Consider the following 3842-nt stretch of genomic DNA (forward strand, 5'->3'; position numbering starts at 1 on the left):
AGGCGGGACTTCCGGGATCTGCGCGCTCCGCCCCGCCGTGTCCCGCCCTCTCAGCCTGGCAGAGGGCCCCGTCCCCGCCCCAGCCTTGCCTCACTTCCTGGTTCAGGGTGGGTGGGGCCCGACCTTTCCTGGATTTTGTTTGTTTTTTGGGTTTTTTTTTTTGCCTGATATCAGTGTTCACACCGACCTTTCCTTGACATTTCTGTTCCTAGAGTCTGCAGAAATCCTTTGGGGTTGCAAACTTGGTCCCTGGGCAGAAAAAGGGAAACCTCGAAACAAATTAAAGACCCAAACAGTAATTTTTGTAATTCTTCACTCAGTACTCTTAAAACTACCTTTTTGTTTCTATTGATTTGTAACTAAGCTCCTTAGGTTGCTTTCCAAAGTTCTTAGAAAAGCATCTCCAAGAAGGTTGATCTCAGAAAGGTGGTGTCAGATAAGTGGAAATGCTGAATAAAACAAGATATATAACCTGATATTTTTTACATGAATTGAAAATATATGCACGCAAATAATAAATTACATACTATAAGACTGTATTAGAGTTCTCCAGAGAGACAGAACCAATAGAATATAGATATAGATATATGAGAGGGGATTTATTAGAGGAATTGGCTTATGTGATTATGGTGGTTGAGAAATCCCACCACAGGCTGCCTACAGGTTAGAGACCCTGGGGTGCCTGTAGCACAGCTCAGTCCAAGTCTGAAGGCCTCAGAGGCAGGGAAGGCAACGGTGTGACTCTCAGTCTGAGGTCCAAAACCTGAGAACCCAAGGGCTGCTGGCTGGTATAAGTGCTGGAGTCCAAATACCCAAGAGCCTGGAGTTCTGATGTCGAAGAACAGGAGAAGAAGAATGTATCCCAGATCCAGGAGAGAGAGGAAATTGCCTTTTTGTTCTATCTGGGCCCCCAGCTAATTGGATGATGCCCGCCCACATTGACGGCGGCTTCCCCACTTAGTCCAGACTCACATGCCAATCTTCTCTGGAAACTCCCTCACAGACACGCTCAGAAATAATCCTGTACCAGTTCTCTGGGTAATCCTTAATCTAGTCAAGCTGACACCTAAAATTAACCACCACACTAATTGATAGAAAAATACCATTAAGATAAAATGGGAAGAACTGCAGTGGGAGTAGGGATAGCAGATAAAGGGGAATAACTAATAATAGAATGCATACAATTACATTTAAAGAGATCGGGGTCCTGCAAAAAAAGCTCTTGAAAATGTGACATTAACTCAACCCATCTGGCGTGTAGGTATGAAAATCATAGCAAATTTGAATGTTCTTTTGATGCAGGTAATCTGGACAAAAATAGAAAAAAATACAATTTTAAGTAGGCATGGGACTCCCCTTTTCTCAATCCATCCTAATCACTCTTTTACTCAAGTCCCTGATATGTATGCTTGAGTTCATAGGTTCTCAGTCCAGCTCTAGCATGAACTAGCTTTGTGGTGTTGGACTATGATACAACCTCACCGATTCTCATCGCTAAAGCAAGGCAATGCCTCCCAAGTATGAGAAGAGAATAGGCCTAGTAATGTAATTTGTCTAGGCTTGTCTGAAACGGAGAGACTTTCCATCATGAATGCAAACTGTCAACAACTAGACCCTTCCTCTCACCCTCCACCCTTCTAACTGCCAGATTCCATCAAAACCCAGAGTTTTGATAGTGCCTTCTAGAATGGTACAATTTGCAGTGAAATCATCATAACTGACGGCAACCTCAAACTCCTAAGCTCAACCGATCCTCCTGCCTCAGCCTTGGAATAGCCGGCACTAGCCTCGATGCGATGCCCGGGTAATTTTTTCTATTAGAGACGGGGTCTCGCCCTTGCTCAGGTTGGTCTCATACCCCTAACTTAAGCAATCCTCCCGCCTCGGCCTCCCAGCGTGTTAGGATTATGGGCGTGAGCCTCTGCACCTGACCCGCCTGACCCGGAATGATACAATTTTCACCTTAATCCTATCAGCCTCTGAAGCACTTTGCAAGAAAAATGAGTGTTAATCCCCACATAATTGGATTTTGGTATCTCACTTCCTGTACGTAACAGAATGCTTTAAAAACTCACAGTCAGTAACCCATTGAGTCATTGGCCCTTTCCTAGACCAGCTACTTGGCTTGGCCTGGTCAAGCCTCAGGAGGCTGAAGCCATGGAGTTCCGTCCATCGACCTTGGAAGAGCCGTCTTGGGGTCGGGCCGGTCCGGAGCCCCACATGCCGCCGGGCCTGAACCGAGAGCAAGCCTGGGCCTGGGCGCTCGATAACTTCGAGGCGCTGAGCCGCCGCTCCTGCCGATCCCCTCAGCTCTGCTGCAATGTGAGTGCCGATGATGCGGGAGGGCTGCTGCGCTGGGCTGACACCGGGCATGGAACTGTTCCCCGAGTTGAGAGGGGGCAAAAACGCTATCGAGACCCACATGCCCCAGAGCCAAAGGCTGAAGCTACAAAGGAGCTACATTTACGCCAAGAAGAGGCAGATGCTACCTGCAGCGGGATCCAGCCGCGCCTAAACCAGCCAGGAGAGGCCAGCGCTTGCGGAGGTGAACAGACACACGCGCACTTCGCCTCCTGCAGCCCAGGCCGTCCCCGGAAGCTGCTAAAAACCAAGGTTTGAAATACGGAGGAACCAGAAAAGGAGAGGAACCCCAGTCTTGCTTGCCACCCATAGCATGGCCACTTCAACTGATTGCCTGGGAGGAGCCCGAGACACCCACTGGAGGCCCTCACACTGTCCGTGTGGACTTTTACACCGGAACTGTGCCCGGCATGCGTAAAGCCTTGAGGTCTCTAGCGTGCAGATCATTCCTTATTTTGTTCTTTCTTTCTTGCATGACTTAAAGATTTTCCAATTAGAAAAACTCTCCATGTAATTAATATGTTAAGCAATTTTTCTTTTAAATCTACTTAGAATTGCCATGGTTCTTACTGAAATTGTACATGATGATTAAAGCCTTTCCCTTATTCTCCACCTGTCGAATTGATTTCAGGTGGGTAAATCAGAATTGGAATCTGTATAGATGGGCCTGGGAAAGAAGGGGGGCAGGGACCTAGCTCAGAGCTTTAGGCTGAACTCCAGGGGGCCTTGAGGAGTTATGTATACCACTAGGGTGGGAAGGGTGAATTACTTAATGAAGTCTTCTTTTTGATTTCTATCTTCAGGTGCTTACGTATTGGGTAATGGGTATATTATATATGCCTCCTCGGATTTCCTTGGCCTTGTCTTTCTGTGCCTGTAATCACTTGCTCTGCCTGGGGCTGACCAGTTGCATTTCTGGAATCTCTGGCTGCTTCTGCCACTTCTGAACAATGCTGGAGCTGGCTTCTCAGTGGTTGCTGAGAGTACTTGGATGATGCAAGTTGGAAGTATAGGGGGTCACTGCTAATGGAGTAACTTTGGTCAACTGAAAACAGTAGACCGAGTAAGCACAGTAGATAAATTCCCTTTTCTTCCTTCCAAGGCATGGTTTCTCCAGTATGTCTCGAGAAGAACAAGACTGAGTGGATGTATCCGCTGAACAACTGTTATGTCTGTTGTGGGGCTCATCTTCAAGGAGGGGCCAGCAAGGTAACAAACACATCACCTCTATTACTTCATATCCTTCTCTACTTAACTTCCTTCCACCAAGTTATCTCACTCTGGCTATCCTGAATTTCTACCTCCCAAATAAAGCATCAGTGCTTAATCCTTGCCTTGAGGGTGGGGTTTACATTTTTTTTTTTTCTTTTGAGACAGAGTCTCGCTCTGTTGCCTGTGCTAGAGTGAGTGCCATGGCGTCAGCCTAGCTCACAGCAACCTCAAACTCCTGGGCTCAAGCAATCCTTCTGCCTCAGCCTCCC

This window comes from Propithecus coquereli, unplaced genomic scaffold (genome assembly GCF_000956105.1).
Source record: "Propithecus coquereli isolate 6110/MARCELLA unplaced genomic scaffold, Pcoq_1.0 Scaffold10, whole genome shotgun sequence".
NCBI classification, from domain to species: Eukaryota; Metazoa; Chordata; class Mammalia; order Primates; family Indriidae; genus Propithecus; species Propithecus coquereli.